Source organism: Staurois parvus, unplaced genomic scaffold (genome assembly GCF_062004578.1).
Source record: "Staurois parvus isolate SC_StPar_1 unplaced genomic scaffold, SC_StPar_1.0 ptg000081l, whole genome shotgun sequence".
Lineage (NCBI taxonomy): Eukaryota > Metazoa > Chordata > Amphibia > Anura > Ranidae > Staurois > Staurois parvus.
The window spans coordinates 7,024,650-7,042,106 of NW_028317877.1; the positions used below are offsets into that span (position 1 = coordinate 7,024,650).

The 17,457-nt window shown below is 41.8% G+C and overlaps 1 protein-coding gene across 4 annotated transcripts in view; it reads right to left on the reverse strand.

Annotated features, from left to right (window-relative positions):
* TIAM2 (TIAM Rac1 associated GEF 2) overlaps positions 1-17,457 on the reverse strand; it is a 386,278-nt gene that overhangs the window by 216,778 nt on the left and 152,043 nt on the right. For all 4 annotated transcript variants that reach the window (XM_089669764.1, XM_089669762.1, XM_089669765.1 and 1 more), the window contains one exon: positions 2,799-2,875. The gene's annotated coding sequence lies outside the window, so the exon portion shown is untranslated. The remainder of the gene's footprint in view (positions 1-2,798; positions 2,876-17,457) is intronic.

Genomic DNA, 17,457 nt, shown 5'->3' on the forward strand with positions numbered 1-17,457 from the left:
GTAGACTTTTTATATCCACTGCAATCAATGATGGTAAATAGGCAAAAGGAGAAAAACAATTTTCTAGTGTTTACATTGTCCATAATATTGAGTTAAAAGAGTCGATTCAAAGCAGCCTTGGAAGTTTGTGATTGGCAATACAGGAAGCAGAAAAAGGAAGGGGCACAGTACAAGAAATACACTCCCAGTAATCATGTGTGCACGTGCATAAGAGTTGGTTATAGTGTATCACAAAGAAATCACATTGAGGCAAACCAAGTATTGTAGACTTTCTGATTTATTGCAGTTGAAGTGTTTACTCGACTACATTAGCATCTGATTGAGTCCACTTGTTGGATGTATTTGCTCTTTAACATACTTATTACATCACATATACTACATTGGTATATATTATAACAGACAACAGGCAAAACTTTTTTTTTTCATTTTGGATAGCGTAAAGGAAGGTTTATAGCTCCTGTCAGTTTTTTTTGCCATCTTTGTCCCATTGGGGACATTTACCTTCACTTTCTATCCCATAGCCACAACAGGAAGCAAGAGAAAATCCCTGCAAATTAAAGGATATGTTCACCTTTGGGTACATGTTACATGTTCCACCCATTTTTAGGCTGGAACATGTAACATGTTCCCATAGCTGCAGCCGCGTCTGCCGACCCTCTCCCTTTGACAGATAGTACAGGGGGAAGTTTCTCTGTACTATCTGTCAGATTTGAAAACAGCGCGGCCGTGTGGGTCTCCGCCCACTCAACCGCATCACTTATTCACAGAGTTCTGTGAAAAGGTGCCTACAAGTCCCAGCAGCCTTAACGGCTGTCAGCTTGTAGTTTTCAATGAAGGATTGTAGTTTTCACAACATTTTTTCCCAGAGCAGTCTGTATTTCTCCTGAGATTATCTGAGGGGTTTTTTTTTTGTATCCCAAACTATTTTTCTGATAGTTGTGGCTGCAATCTTTCTTGGTCTATCAGACCTTGGCTTGGTATCAAGAGATCCCTGAACTTTCCACTTCTTAACAAGTGATTGAACAGTAATGACTGCCATATTCAAGGCTTTTGATATCTTAAATTTAATCCTCTTTCATCTTTATAAAGTTCTATTACCTTATTATGCAGGTCTTTTGACAGTTCTTTTCTGCTCCCCATGGCTCAGTATCTAGCCTGCTCATTGCATCTACATGAGAGCTAACAAACTCACTGTTTATACACAGACACCAATATCAATTTAAAAAGTCACAGATGTGGGAAATTAACCTTTAATTGCCATTTTAATCAGTGTGTGTCACATTGCGTGTCTGTACCAAGGCCAAACATTCCAGGATATGTAAATTATTGATCAGCGCTTTTTGGGTGATTTCTGTTATCATTATAATTTAAAAAGGAGCCAAACAAATATGTGATAATAAATGGCTTTACAGGATCACTATCCTTAAATAAAAGACAGTATTTTTGCGTGATCAGTCATATTTTCAATATAAATGCCAAAATTTCACGATTTCTGTAAGGGTTTTGCAAACTTTTGAGCACAACTGTATAGTTGAAGGGGAACATGGACCACTATAAAAACGAATCCTTCAGTAAAGGAACAAGGTGCTTCTCTGCAAAATAAAAGGCAGCCATTCCAAAGGATTTGTTAGTTTCACCTACACCTCCCATATCAAGATGTAAAATCTTATACGTCTACAGATATTTTACCATTTAAAAGCCATCAACATTTCTCAGTAATTAACAATGGTACAAAAACAGGCACAGATTATTTTTTACTCTGTTGGAAGTGAACAAGTTAGTTAGGTGCTGTATAACAATACCTACCTCGAAACTAACAGTACTGTTCTAATGTCTTACCTAAAATAAAAATATATATTGCTGAATGTTTATGAGGCTAAGGCTACGTTCACACTAGCCTTGTGTGCAGGCGGCAGAGAGGCGTTTGGTAAGCGTTTTTACCGCTTCCCAAACGCCTCTGCCAATTCTGTACATTACAGCACATAGTGCTGTTCTAACGGGAGCGTTTGCGTCGCGTCGCGGCAAAACGGACGCCTCTGGACGAGTCAGGAGGCTTTGAAGCCTCCTATTCTCGTCTATGGTGCTGCTCCGCAAACGCCCGGCCGGCGTTTGCGGTGCGGTTGCGATGCGGTTGCGGGGCGTTTGCGGAGCGGTAACACCACTCAAACTGCATTATAGGCGTTTGTGGGGCGTTATTAACGCTCGGCAAACGCCTAGCAACCGCCGCTAAACCGCGCATGCGGCGTTTGCGGAGCGTTTGCCGAGCGTTAATAACGCTCCGCAAACGCCGGACCAATGCTTGCCAAACGCTATAGGGGCGTTTGGCAAGCGTTGGCAAAACAGCCTAGTGTGAACGAGCCCTAATACATGCTGAAAACCAGACAATTCCTGCAGGGACATGCCAAATTTACTTTACAAAGTAAAGATATTTCTGAAAAACAAAAAATTTAAAAATACACTACTCCATATATGTTCTTTCTTTATTTGGGAGCAAAGCACATGTTTAGGAGAATATCTTTTGAAAAAATAGCAGATGCTACTTAAAAATTATCAAAACAGATGGAAGAATTACCCAGACCAACCAGATACATAGGTGAAACAGTCAAAACTAAAAATCATCATGAAAATATGTAAAATTAATTTTTACTTCTTTTAGGACGCCATATAGGTAAAGCTACACAATTATGCATGATAACAATATGCAACCATGTAAAATAAATTAAGCAGAGGAATTGCCTAGTTCTTGGCCTGCGTTTGAATTATAAAATTCTTCACTTTGTTTTTTTAAGATGACATACCTTGGCATTAGTTAAACTTGGTGTAATTCATAGTTCGTAGCAGTTTCATCTTGTTTCTTTTTCATTAATCAGATAGCCTAAAAAAAGAAAATAATAAACAGACATTAAAGCCAACCATCCATCAGTAGGGGTAATTGATCCCCCCAAATCTCTCTAATAGTAGGACTGTGGGGAGAAGAGTGTAGACCTATAATAATGTGTCTGTTTGTAAACCATGGGGTCTGTTGTGCACAGAAGAAGAAAATAGAAGTGGAAAAAAAAGTGGATAGTAGGTAAAGAGGTAACCTGCTGGAAACAGAAAAACATCAACTCATTTGATAAAAAAACACAGGCCAGGACCCAGTAAAAGAATAGAGAGAAAACAGGTGGAGCACACACCTAGGGCATTATCCAAGGTTTATTGTAGGAGTGAATGGAAAGTAAGAGCCTTGATCAACAGCAAGGCTCTTACTTTCCATTCATCATACATCAGCATCAGAGGTTGGTCATCAGCTCTGAGGAAAGGGATTCGTCCCCGAAACGCATCAGGCATTTGACCGCACTGACAGTGAGAACACCTTGCCTGCCGTTGTGGCCATTGTCATTTTTCTATGCTTTTTAGATACATGCTTCGTCTGTGAGTATGTTTTTATTATTCTTTCACTCCTACAATAAACCTTGGATTTTATTATTATTTATTATTATACAGTATTTATAAAGCGCCAATAGTTCGATCAGCGCTGTACATTGCAAAGGGGGACAGAACATGTGACAGAACAATACCAATACAATGCAAAACATGAGGGGATCGAGGGCCCTGCTCTTTCGAGCTTACAATCTAGGAGGGAGGGGGTGGTGGCACAGGAGGAGATAGCTGTGGGGGATGGAGTGGTAGGAAGAGTGGAGGAGGTCGGCAAGTTAGCAGGGGTGGGGTAGGCTTCCCTGAAGAGATGGATAATGCACTAGGTGTGTGCGCCACCTGTTTTCTCTCTATCCAGTGGCTGTTTTCCCCCGTCTGAGGAGGGCTGCACCCCTGAAGCATTCCCTTTGGTTGTCGCTGTCCTGGTACCCTTGGCTTCCCTTTTGGCTGTGCATATCCTGAGGCGCTGGAGAGTACATACGATATCCAGTAAAAGAATGCTGATGGACTGTCTTGAGTCCACTGTATGTTCGCAAAATGAGCTCCTTCCAAGAAGTCTAAACAGAGGAGGAGGTTATGTGAAGCACGGGCCAGCAGGATGGTGGACAGTGTATACGTATGTCACCTCGGTTTCTCACCTACACATTGTAAGGGGTTACAGGATTGATTACTGATATGGAGAAAGCAAACTTGTTGTTTTCTCAGAATCTTAAAACATTTTTTCCTGTGTCCTGAAGGCTTCGTAGAGCTTTGAGTGGGAATAAGCAATCATTTGAAGATCCACACCTAGTAGCCAGACCTTGTTATTAATCTCAGGTGTGCTCAGGAATGTTCTTTGCATTCAGGGGCGGTCTACTGTTTCTAAATGCAGGTAATGGTTCCATGTGCAGTTACATCTGAACACCATCCGTCAGCTTCAACTGCTGTTAGCCTGTTATTTCTTGAGCAGGATGAGCAGCCACAACCGGCCGCATCCACCTGTGAATCCAGCTGTGGGAATATGCTGGATTTTTGCCACAGCTGTCACTAAAAAACCATGCTAATGAGGCCTAACCCTTCCCTACACTATAAAAAACTAAAAAAAAAAAAAAGGAATAAAAAATGTGTACAATTTATAAACATGAAGTAAATGTGTTGGACTCGTGGCCAGATAACATGTGTACACTTTACATCAGGAGCACAAGAATTGCACCTTCTTTTTATTCATGCATTCATGGTAAATAAGTGGAACTTTTTTTTTTTAACTTTCAATTTGGCAATACTGACCTATAAAATCATGTGAACTATACATTTTAATGATAGGTTCAGATCCTAATTTCGTGTGTAACCAATAAGACATTTGTACGATCCATTTTCTAACATCCATTTGACTTGTACAGTTCCTATCTTGCTACCAAAGAGAATTATAGGAAGAAATTGTTATCACTAATCTAGAAACTTTTAGTGCTGCCCGGGTCATAAAGAAAATGTGTATCCGGTCTACATTATAATAAATCAAGAAAGTCATGGGAATGCTGGAACTGATATAGTCTACATTTTAAGAAAAATATACTTAAGTGCTACATAACAGTAACAATTTACATCTTAAATGGGGCAATCCTAATTAAAAAGTGCCCAAAGTATGCTTAGAGTTCTCTGGAATCCTTAATACCTGCATTTCACCAAACTTACTCATTTCACTTGTGTTATTTGACACAATAATACAAAAAAGCACAAATTACCAAAAATATCTTAAATGTTGACTGGAAAACTGCTGCTTGTTAAAAGCTTGAAATTTCAAATAAAAAAATATTTATAGGCCTTCAGATTTCAGAGGCAGATTTTATGACAATAGGTTCCTATTTCTGCATGCTCCAAAAATAGGTACAAACAGATCGTTATCCAGCAGTAAACAACCTTTTCATTTTGAGAACAAACTGCATGCTGGAAACAAAAAGAACATACCACTTTCTCTTGTCCACAGAATAACAATAAAAGCAGCCAAAAGGAACATTTGAGTAAGCAGAGTAAGCAGAGTGTGTTATTTGCATGCAGTTTTAATCTGTTTCTTGGTAAAAATGTCATCAGAAACTGCTCATACATAAACAGTATGCTATTTATTGTTTAAATACTTCATATTTTGTAAAAGGTTTAGGAAAAGTTTGAAAGTATCAGCCTCCAACAACATGTTATTTTTGAATTTTTTTGTAGGGTAATTTCCAATGGGTGATTCTGTCGATAGGGCAGGACTGCTAAAAATCCTGCCCGTTTGTCCTCGTGGAATCGCACCTTTTGTAGCCTGATCCGGTGAGATATCACTCTGTCACTAGCCTGAATGCTGTTGGCTTCCGACTGCCAGCGATGGGAATGGCATTTTGCTGCCTCAGCTACAGAGGGAGTAATTCCGCAGAGACAAGCAGCCAACCTCTAAGCCACAGGTGTCAAACTGGTGGCCCTCCAGCTGTTGCCAAACTACAATTCCCATGAGGCATTGCAAGATTGACAGTTACAAGCATGACTCCCAAAGGCAGGGGCATGATGGGCTTTGTAGTTTTGCAACATCTGGAGGGCCGCCAGTTTGACACCCCTGCTCTAAGCGATCCTGCCACTGGTGATTTTGATAAATTGCAGGATCGCTAGCTGCAGATTTGCCCATCTGACACCAGCCTAAGACAAAATGACAAAGAAAAGTTGAAGTCTATCAGTTTTGAATTGCATATACCTCAGTGTGCAGTTTTGTATATTCTGTACAACTTAGTACAAGCTCTTTGAACAGTATACGTTCCACTGTCAGTTTCCAAAATAGCTTCAATTAATTTGATCACACACAGATGAAAGCCTGATCCAACCAATATTTGCTAGATGTCTACTTTGACCCACCGCACCCTAATAGTTTGATCCGTTAGCATTAGCTAACTAAGCACCTAACCCAGTGGCTGTCAACCTATGGCTAAAGAGGGCCTCAAATGTTCCATATATGTAATACTTGAGAGGACTGTCAGAAACTGCAGACCTAATAAAGGAAATGAGGGTCAGAGAGTGTGGACATGCTACATTTTTGGCTGGAGATATGCTACAGAAGACAATATGAAACTGGGAGCATGAGGCTAGTAGAGCAGCTTGGACTGCAGGTTGGGTGCCAGGGCCCTAACCATAAATTAACTTCAGCAAATCCACACGCCAATTTCTTTTTTGGGTGCTAAATCTTTCAACACCAAAAGCTGTCTCTGACCTGAGCTAATCTTGGTGTCATATTTACCGCTTAAATCTTTTTTAGCTTTTGTAATTTTGCATTTTTATTCTATCATTAAAAAAATCAGACATGTACATGTTAAAAATATGATCAAAATTCTTTTACAAACACCTGACATGTTTTTAATATTAATATCTGTGTGGTTAAACCCTACCCTGAAAAAGGCAGGAAGCTGGTGTAGCAATAGGGAAGGAAGTAGCACTTTAGCATATATTTAGAATTATTATACTTCACTAAACATCACACACGCCGGTCGCGATTTCTGAAATATATGCAAAATACATTTTACCAAACATATACATTAAAGACAGGGGTGTGGAGATTTTTGAAAAAAGTACTTGTCCAGGGACCAAATCTACTTGTCCCTCATGACAATCTACTTGTCCAGATAAAACATTTTTTTTTTTAACCAAAACCGTATTTAAAGCGGAGATGATATTAGAATTGTGTGGGGCTTTTAAAAACAAAAGGGGCTTTATGGCGACTTAAACATTTAATATTTTTAACATTGCGCTGTTTATCTCCTCTTCCCCTCCCTGCCTGTCTCCAGCACCACACCCGGGGACCAGCAGGGAGGGGAAAGACCTTGCAGTGTAATGAGCTCTGATTGGCTGCTCCTCAGGAAAGGGGAGTGTCGGGCTTATCCTTTATTGCTTTCGCTGCCAGAGCCGTTTTTGCATTTTTTGCACAAGTGTAAAAAATAATTTTAGGCCTGAAGATTACATAAAACCCCCTAACATTATTTATTTTCTGAAAGCAGACCCTAGAGAATAAAATAGTGGTAGTTTCAACTTTTAATGTCGCATGATATTACTACAAAATTTCAGTAAAAAATACAAGTAAGTTAATTTTAGGGCACAAAAGATCAATAAATTACCCTATTTTTGGTAAAATATAAAAGACGAGGTTGAAGCGAGAAAATAGATATACAACTTGTCAAACCTTAAATTTGTGCACGCTCGTCAAATGTCAAAGAATTTCAGTATCCTATATATTCTATAGGTCGGCACTTTTTAAGCTCCTTATCGGTCATTAGTTTAGCGTTACAGAGGAGGTCATTCTGGCGTGCGCGGCGATATTTGACATATGTATCGCAATCAAAGTTTTCATGCGTGGGGGCGCCCCAGCATGTGCTTTTACGTTTGTATGTGCGTATATGTAGGGGTGGAGGGCCTCACTTTTTTGGGGGGATGGTATGTGCTTGGGAGTAACTTTCATTTTTTACAATAAAGAAAAAAAACACTGTGGCAGCAGTGTGCAGGAGCTGATAAGGGATAGATCTATATTGTTTGCATACATACTTCTCCCCCGTCAGTGATACTCGGCAATCGCCGGGTGCTGGCAGGAAATCACTGTTCAGGAATCGGTAATCGACAGCTGAGGCCGCCAATGGCAGAAATGCAAAATCACATATATATATATATATATATATATACGTGATTTTGCGCAGCCCTGCCGCCCTGTAGCAGTATTCCTGCTACAGGGTGGCGGGCAAGTGGTTAAAGTGGTTGTAAAGGTAAAAGATTTTTACCTTAAATTGGTTGTAAAGGCTGAAGGTTTTTTACCTTCATGCATTCTATGCATGAAGGTAAAAAGCCTTCTGTGTGCAGCATCCCCCCCAATACTAACCTGAGCTTCATCGCGATCCTGCGATGTGAATGACAGCCTCAGCTGTCCTGGGTCTCTGTCTCCTCATTGGCTGAGACAGCAAGCAGGAGCCATTGGTTCCCGCTGCTGTCGATCACAGCTAGTCAGCCAATGAGAGAGAGGGGGTGGGGCCAAGCCATGGCTCCGTGTGTGAATGGACACACGGAGCAGCGAGTTCCCCCATAGCAAGCTGCTTGCTGTGGGGGCACCCAACAGACAGGAGAAGCCAGGAGGGCCTGCGGGGGACCCAAGAAGAGAAGGATCCAGGCTGCTCCATGCAAAACTACTGCACACGGCAGGTAAGTCTAGACATGTTTGTTATTTTACAAAAAAAAAAAGAACCTTTAGAATCGCTTTAACATACTCTCTGCATTAAGGTAAAAAAACCTTTTACATGTAGCTCCCCCCGCAGCCCCCCTAAATACTCACCTGAGCCTGATCTCAGTCCAACGTTGAGCACGTCTACAGCAGCTCTCTCTCCTGGCTCTCGTAGGCTTGGCTAAGATAAGTGGGAGCCATTGGCTCCTACTGCTCTCAGTCAAAAAAGGTGAGTCAAGGGCAGGGCATGGGGCTGAGTCAGGCTGTGTTTCTGAATAGGCACAAATAACAGCTTCCTACGGTGGGCACTTGGCAGAGGGAAGGAGCCAGGAGCACCAGCGGGGGACCCAAGAAGAAAAGGATTGGGGCTGTTCTGTGCAAAACCATTGCACAGAGCAGGTAAGTATAATATGTTTGTTATTTTATTTTAAAAAAGGTTTACAGCCACTTTAATTTTTTTTAATTGCTATTTTTTTTTCATGAAAGTGGAAATACCCTTTAAAGCGTTGTTTTCTTTAGAGAAAAAAACACTTGTCTTTTATTTTATTAGCCAGGTAGATATAAAATACTGCAAATCAATGTTTCATATTTCAGCAGGTGGAGCTCCTATCTCTATTTCACATGTTTAACAGAAGAGTCTTTGCTGTTGCGCTACAAAGGCCTTTTTTTTTCATTAGGACGTTTAAAAAATTACTAGACACAAGTTAATTTCCTGTATCTGATAATTCAAGAAAACATATCATAGAATTTCAAAGGTATGCAAACATATACTCAAAACAATTTGAAATACACCTGAAGGTAAAACGCCATCAACAGTTTAGCTGTATAAATTACAAACGTTGCCTTGACATGTTTCAGTCATCCGTGCTTAAAAAAAGATGTGTGAAATGTGTCAATGGAGCTTGTGTTGATTGCTGTACGCCGAGATCCTTAAATAAGAGTTAGCTGGTTTCGGCAGTCAGGAATGAACTGTGGTTCAGGTGGATGTTGGTGGGAAGTTTTGCCAAGTTTGTCCCTTGCAGCAGCAGCCCTCAAAATTTGATGTATGCATTGCAGTGTAACAGAAATACAAAATAATAATCAAGTGTACTATTTATGACATGAACAAACAATATATATAAAATGTTTGCTTTATTGAACTGAAATTCAGAACTAAAGGATTAAAGCTAACTAGCCAATCAGGTTTCCCCATCTATATCTCTGTATAGATTTGTGTTTATCTCATATATTCAGTTCTACTGGGGCTTCACGAGATTGCTACTGATTTAATCAAACGATATTTTATAATATTTTTTTCTAATCTAAAGTAAGAATTGAGTGTATCTTGGTTTTCTCAGCTCTGTTCTGCTGATAGTAAGCTCCATGCCTTTGCTACAAATCTGGTAAAATTATATTTTTTACATTATCTCTAATTGTCCAAAAAAACAAAAGGAGAAGAAGAAAAAAGGCTACACACATAAAAGGCTAACGTCAAAAGAAATTTGCATGGACTTTGAGGCTTTTGCCCTGTACAGTGACTTTATACCTTGTGATCTTCTTTGGCCAGCGGCCATGGCCACACTGGCCTTTGCGTATTGCTATATATACTAATGCTATATGTTTATGCATTGATGTTTGTTGTTTAGCTGTGTTATATATCTGTATGTTTGGCACTTGCAGGAGCCCTCGGTGTGCAGTAGGCTTACTCTCCATCTAGTGGATGTTGGGGGGTAGGGGGTGTCAGTGGGCTTGTATGATCTTCCTCAGCTCCTCTCTCTCCTTTGTGAAGGGGGTAGCAAGGCATGAGGGTCCTCCATCTAGGGGAGGGGTTCCTTGTGGGTCCTTCTGGGGGTATTGAGGGGTTGCTTAGGGTTGGTGGGGTGGTTTGGGTCAGGGGTTGGGTGTTGGAGGGTTGGTTCAGGTTAGTTCCAGTGGATCGACTCCATCCTTGGTCCATCCCTGAGGGTTCCCTCTTGATATCTGGGGGGGGTAGATTCCTCTGTCATGCAGGATTATCATGTCTCCGATGGCCTATTACTGTTTATGGTGCATAATAAATTTCCTTTGAGGTTAGCCTTTTAGGTGTGCAGCCTTTTTTCTTCTTCTCCTTTTGTTTTTTGCATACTGATTAGGTAGCACCCTTCTAGACACTCTGGTGGCACCTCCACTTTTATACATTGTAAGTGGATTCCCCAACATTTCCCAATTCCCTTTTCCCTGTTTAATCGTCCCTCTAACTACTGTAGACAGGCTATCTTGCCCTATAGCATAGTCTAGTGTGAAAATAAACTGCTTTTCCTTGGACTCACTTTGTGATTACCTTAGCAATGGTGTTGACTTATTTAAGTCTACATTTGGGTAAATAAAAAAAAAGAAATCAGCACATGGGACATTAATTACACCTTGATAGTGGAAAATTGCTTACAATGTCATACTGAATGAACATGAATGGAGGATAGGTGGATAAATGAATGGTCCACCGCCTTCATTTGTTGATCGCTTTCCATTCATGGAAGCTATGCTGTAGCTTCTTTGAATGGAGGAGGGGAGCAGAAAGGATAGGCATAGTCAGCACTCCTTATGAGTGCCTGTGTCAGGTCCAAAGATGGTACTAACCCAACAGTAAGATTATGACTGAGAGGTATGGAAGGGCGGCAAAAGACTTAGGATTTCTATTATGACATCATGCACCAGCACGGGGATATTTTGCTTTCAATGTAATTGAATTCAACTTGTGCTGTTTTTTTTTTTTTTTTAATTAACGTAGGCTTTAAAGGAATAGTTACTTCTCTTGGTGAATGTGAACCTGTTTTTTATTCAAATACCCAGAGAAAAAAATATAAGGAGTTTTTCCTGCACATGGTAAGATGTTGACACATGGTCACTTCCAATTACTTTTTGAGTAAATCAATACCGGTGTGTAAAAGCAATGACTTGATGCACAGTAAGCAAGCTAGCCTTTAAGCCCTGGTTCACACTAATGCAGTGCTGCAAATGCAGCAAATCCTGTGCGTTTCTCACACCGCATTACAACCGCATGGCATCCATGCGATCTGGTGCTAGTGTCAATGTTAAATTACTGACACCCTTAAACAGATCACAAAACGCAGTGCGATTGCCAGAATTTGCATTGTATGAGCGTGAACACCCATGCAATGTGAATCAGGTACAGGAAAAAAAAGGGTCCTGCACCTTTTTGGTGCCGATGCGATGCGATTCCTGTGCGAATTACATGCGGTGTCCCACACAGCACAAGTGTGAACCTAAAGAGAGATATGAATGCTCCATCCAGCCTCCAAATGATTGTTTTTGTAAATAATTATTCTTTGTCAAGCACCTCCTTATTACCTGAGTACATGTTCGTGTAGTGGAGGCTAGGGACGTTGGCTGCTGCCAACAGACATAATTTTGAAGACACTTCTGGGTCAATTGTCAGGCCCCCCACCACATGTTGTAGTGATGTGAAGGTCTACAGTGACACAAGGGTTGGTAGTTGAAACCACTGTGTACAGCAGGAGACCTGGCATCCCATATACCTCAGCCTGGGTTCACATCAGTGCAGTGCGGTAAATCCCATGTGATTCGCACAGGAACCACAACGCATTCCTGTACAAATCACATGCGATTTGTATGCGGTGCGACTGGAGCCATACATTTTGTATGGCTCTATTCACACCGCACCCGCACCATAAACGTGCAGGACCCTTTTCTGGTCTGCACTAGAACCGGATCGCATAGGTATTCACACCTATGCAAACCGATTCTGCACATCACACAGCATTTTGCGGACCGTTTTCGGGGTGTTGTTAACCTAACATACACACCCGCAGCGGTTCGCATGAACAAGGTGCAATTCTGATGCGGTGCGGAATTCACACCGAAAACGCTGCGAATTCTGCACTGCATCAGTGTGAACCAGGGCTCAGAGTGTGTTGGATCCTGAAGGTTTTGCTGGTGAGCTTTGCTTATCAAGAGTTCGTAGGTTAAAGCAATGGGGCAGATAAATATAAACTTAAAATCTTCTTTTACAGGGTATTTTTTCTCCTTTTTTCTTATTTTTTTAAAAAATTAATGACACAGTAATTTTAAAGCTAGGCATGGACAACATAATGGGGTTGGTTTACTGAAGGCAAATAGACTGACACTTTGCAAGTGCAGTTGCTCCAGAGCTTACTAAATGAGGTAAAGCTTCACTTTACAAAGAATACCCAATCACATGCAGGGAAAATAAAAAAAATAAAAAATTTTCTTGCATATGATTAGATGATGGAAGTTAGTAGAGCTTCACCTGATTTACTAAGCTCTGGAGCAAGTACACTTGCAAAAATGAGCAGGCTATTTTCCTTTAGTAAATAAACTCCAATGATGTCACAGTCTAGCAGAATTAGATAGTACTAAATCTAAATGTGTGTAGGCAGATCTGTGCAAATTGCGGCCTCAGGGCCATATTTGCCTCCACTGTCAGCATACCTCTCAGATTCCTCACTGAACTCAATGGGTGAGTTTGACCTGCAGTTCCACTAAGTTAAAAAAGCCACGATACAAAGCATCGTGGCCGCAGCATGTGAACAGTCTTCCTCCGGCTCTTATTTCACAGTTTGGGTGGGTGGTAAAAGTGGAAAAACTCTCAGCTGCCCATTTTTTACCACCTTCTGACCTCCCATCTGAAACAGCAGCCGTACCTATTATTCCTAGTGCCAGGTGTTTGTTTTCTAAAGGGCCAAAATTAATATTGAGCAGAATAAAGCTCGGCCCTCCCCAACAGTCCCAGTTTCTCATGCGGCCCCTTGGCAAAATGACTGCCTGCACCTGATGTAGGGTTACATAAGATCCAATAGGGCTGATGCTGTTCACTTAGCAAAATGATTGTCCACTATGAATATCTAACCATGCACGAAAAATGAAATAGAACAATTTTTTTGCTAGCATATGACTGGTTGACTGACATGTTTACTAAGCTTTGCTAAGTGAACATTGACTTTTCTAAGTGAATATTTTATTTCTGAAAATTAACCCTCAAGCTAATTTACATAGGGTGTGTATAAACGTTTAAAAAAAAATTAAATTGAAAAGCTGATCACAGACCTTACAATCTATTTTTTAAAAGCAATTTTGAATATGAGCCCTGGTTCACATATTCACATTCTGCGCGGGCACGAGAGCTCATTCATTTGAATGGACTCCTGTACACTGTTGCATTTGCATACGGTTGCATTTTCCAGTGCGGGCGGCGTGCCATTAGAACTAATGGCACCTGCCCACAGGTCGGCATTTCTCTGTGCACGGATTTTCGTGCGGATCCGCAGCGGCACCACCCGCACATATGTGAACCAAGGGTAACATATTCCCTTTGAGCCCATCCTTATCCCTTGGTTCACATATGTGTGGGTGGTGCTGCTGCGGATCAGCACGAAAATCCGTGCAGCTGCACCACCCACACAGAGAAATGCGGACCCGCGGGCGGATGCCATTAGTTCTAATGGCACGCCGCCCACACTGGAAAACGCAACCGTACTGGGAACCGAGGTTCCCGTGCGGGCTGTGTTTTCAGAAGAAATGCAGGGACTTCTTCCCTGTGTGTTACGGGGTACGGGATTCCATTCATATGAATGGGCTCTTGTGCCTGCGCAGAACGCCGCCCGTAGGGCCGCATATATGTGAACCAGGGCTTACATTCAAAATTGCTTTTAAAAAATAGATTGTAAGGTCTGTGATCAGCTTTTCAATCTGCTTAGATATAATGAAAACATTTATACACACCCCATGTAAAACGCAACACTGGAAAACGCAACCGTACTGGGAACCGAGGTTCCCGTGCGGGCTGTGTTTTCAGAAGTGCAGAGACTTCTTCTCTGCGTGTCACAGGGCACAGGAGTCCATTCAAATGAATGGGCTCTCATGCCCCAATAAAATGTGGCCCACACGGCTGCATATATGTGAACCAGGGCTACAAGACGGCGACATGTGTGTCCAGTTTTGCAGTAGTAGGAATATTACATTGCAGAATCCTGCATTGGAAAAGCTGGATGTAAATGACTGAATGCTCTTTGTAAAGTGAACGGAATATTCTGTCACTATACAGTACATATGAGCAAAAAATATGACTATCGTGTAAGAGAAACGGCTTGGATTAGCATATCTTCCAGGGGCTATAAGGAATTTGACACTGTGGGTGAATCACTGAAAATGCTATTTGAGCAATAAATATTAAACAAGCTTGAGCAAACCAGGAACGACTGGAGCTGTCAAAATCATAGGGCATGAAAAAACTCAGACAAGTTAAGTCAGAACACACCCCTCCAGGAAGGATGTCTTGGTTTCTTGCACAATGCATGATGCTACTGGCTATAGATCAAAATATTGTCTCTAAATAATAAACAGCTTTCCCTAATGGGTTTCCACGTAATGGGGCTGAATTACCAAAGGCAAATCGGCTGTTCACTTTGCAAGGGAATTTTCCCACAGCTTAGTGAATATTATTATTACAGGTACTTATATAGTGCTGTCAATTTATGCAGCGCTTTACATATATATTATATATTCACATCAGCAGGGCTGCTGTTAGAAACTGTGGGGCCCCTGACAGCGCCCTCCCCCCAAACACACACACACACACATAAAAAGCTGTTTACTATGCTTCAGCTACGAATGAACACAATGAGTGATCGGTACTGCTCACTCATTGTATTCATTCAGGAAAGGAAGGGGCTGGTAACTGTGACATTTACCGGACCCTTCCCCTACTCTCCAACCTGAAGGACCCTATTGTGTGCTTGCAGCTGCCAGTCAGAAGGAGAGGAGGGAAGCTGGCAGCACTGCGGGCCTAAGCAGCAGGAGGAAACATATGGTGGACATGGGAGAGTGATGGGCGCAGCAGGGGGCAATTACTGTAACCGATCCCCTGTATGGCTCTCTTTGCAGCAGCTATAAGCTAGCAGGAGAGAGAGGAGATAAAGCCAGCTTTCAGCTGCTGAAGAGAGCCATACAGGGGATTGGTACCAGTAATTGCCCCCTGCTGTGCTGAGCACCCTCCCTGCCCACATCTGATTCACCCAGCTGCTTGGGCCCCCCTGCTGGCCTGTGCCCCCCTACTGGCCTGTGCCCTGTACAGGAGGACTGGTGGTACTCCCTTATCCACAGCCCTGCAGATCAGTCCCTAACCTGCAAGGGGTGTACAATCCAAGGTCCTTAACTAACATTCATACATATACTAGGGCCAATTTAGACAGGATCCAATTCACCTCCCAGAATATTTTTGGAGTGTGGGAGGAAACCCACAGAGGCACAGGGAGAACATGCAAATGCCAGGGAGGCGGTGCCATGGTTGGGATTCGAACTAACAACCCTAATACTGCCAGGCAGAAGTGCTAACCATTTTACCACTGTGCTACCTTATACTTCAATCAACTTTGCAAAGAATACCCAATCACATGCAAAAACATTTTTGATTGCACACGATTCGATGATGGAAGTTAGTTGTGCTTAAACTTTGCAAAGTAAACAGCCTATTTGCTTTTAGTAAATCAACCCCAATGTTTCAATAAGGCAGAAGTCATAGAAATCACTTGGATATGCGCATGTATAGCCGAGTACAGTGACTTTTAGGCCTCATTCATAGATGTGAGTTTTTCTGCACACATTCTGCAAGGACACAAAAAAAAAACAATTCTTCTCTATGTACCCTGTTCACACCACAACAGTAGTATCATGTGTGGATTGTTTCTGCACATGAATCTGCAATCTGTAAAAAACTCACTGAAACACGAAGGAAAACTGATGTAAACTGATGTCTCTGCAAGTGAAATCTGCATGTCAGTTTCCATCAGTTTTCTCTTCAAGTGAAATCTGCACGTCAGTTTCCATCAGTTTTCTCTTCAAGTGAAATCTGCGTGTCAGTTTCCATCAGTTTTCTGTGCAAGTGAAATCTGCACGCAGTTTCCATCAATTTTTCTGCACGTATGGTGTGAACGAGCTCTTAGGCCCCTTTCACACGGGAGTTTAGTTTAGATCCATCTGTCAGTTTTTCATGTGATCCAGACTGAATCACAATGTATGTCTATGGGCGGGCGGATGAAAGCTGATGATAATTTGTATACATCCTTAAAATTGGCTGTCTGCAGCAACTCTGGGATCCCTAGTGGGAACATACACCAAAATTAATGCTATACGGCCATATACAGCCATGTGCATGAGCCCCTATCAGGTTGCTCCCTGTAGAGGTGGCACTGTATTCAAACAGCAGTGATTACGCCACTACTAACACCACAACAACTTAGAGAGTACACTGGAGAGTACAAAATTGCCTCTTAAACATTCCTTGTACCCACAGAGTATGACTGACCTCATAATGTCTCCCTATTTTATACCCATGGAGTTTTCATGGAGTTTGTCATGTCACTACATTAAAGTGATACTAAAGACTCAGTTTTTTTTAAGTAACAAACATGTTATACTTACCTGCTCTGTGCAATGCTTTCAGACAGAACAGCCCTGATCCTCTTCTTCTGGGGTCCCCCAATGGTGCTCCTGGCTCCTCCCTCCTACTAAGTGCCCCCAGAGCAAGCTGCTCGGCCCTGTCTCTGCCCCCTCCTCACTGGCTGTGATTGACAGCAGTGAGAGCCAATGGCTCCTACTGCTGTGTCTCAGCCAATGAGGAGGAAGAGACCTGGGAGGGCTGCTGATTTTATGCACATCTTTGGATTGAGATCAGCCTCAGGTAAGTATTAGGGGGGCTGTGGGGGAGCTACACACTGACGGTTTTTTACCTTCATGCTTAGAATGTATGAAGGTATAAAACCTTCAGCCTTTAGAATCACTTTAATGAACTTCTCTGCTTTCTGTTTGAAAAGATGCAGCGTAGGAAT